The sequence below is a fragment of the Sipha flava genome, unplaced genomic scaffold (genome assembly GCF_003268045.1).
Source record: "Sipha flava isolate LNK unplaced genomic scaffold, YSA_version1 205_pilon_pilon, whole genome shotgun sequence".
Lineage (NCBI taxonomy): Eukaryota > Metazoa > Arthropoda > Insecta > Hemiptera > Aphididae > Sipha > Sipha flava.
The window spans coordinates 293,827-294,465 of record NW_020272809.1 but is presented as its reverse complement, the minus strand read 5'-3'; positions in this window follow the sequence as shown (position 1 = coordinate 294,465).

Genomic DNA, 639 nt, shown 5'->3' with positions numbered 1-639 from the left:
CCGTAACGGTCGTGTTCGATCAGACTTCGTACAACTGCGAGAAATCGCGAAACGATAGCTAAAACTATTGTATTCGCATTGTTTCAAAAAATAACTTTCGTGTCGGATTCTCACGTGGGCGTAATAATAACACGATGGAGCAGTGTGACGTTATTGTCGCGACGGATTCGTCGTGCGCGGGTGAAACGTGTTCCGGCGGAGAAACGCGGCGGAGCCGACGTGACGCGTTTATAATAACTGCGCGACGGCGGCGGCCGGAAATTAATATTTTCTTTCATTTTCCGCGGGCGGCGGCGGTGGGTTTTCCTTCGCCGCCGCCGCCGTCGTCGCGCACCGGCGCATTCGTCATTCATTGGACACGGACCGGGACACGCCCACCGGTGAGCCACGTCCCCCCCTCCTCCGCCGAACGCCAACGTCGGCCGCGGGCGGCGGCGAGGAAAAGGCGCGCGCGCGTCACCACCGCCGTCCCCCCCCCCCCCCCGTCCGTCCGTCAGTCCAGTTCGGGCGTGCTTACCGGTCGGTCGGCCGCGATCCATCCGTCGTCGTCGTCGTCGTCGCCGCCGCCGCCGCCGCCGCCGCCGCAGCCGTCGTCCTCCGTCGCCGCTCGGTCGCCGCCTCACCGCCTGGCTCGCACGC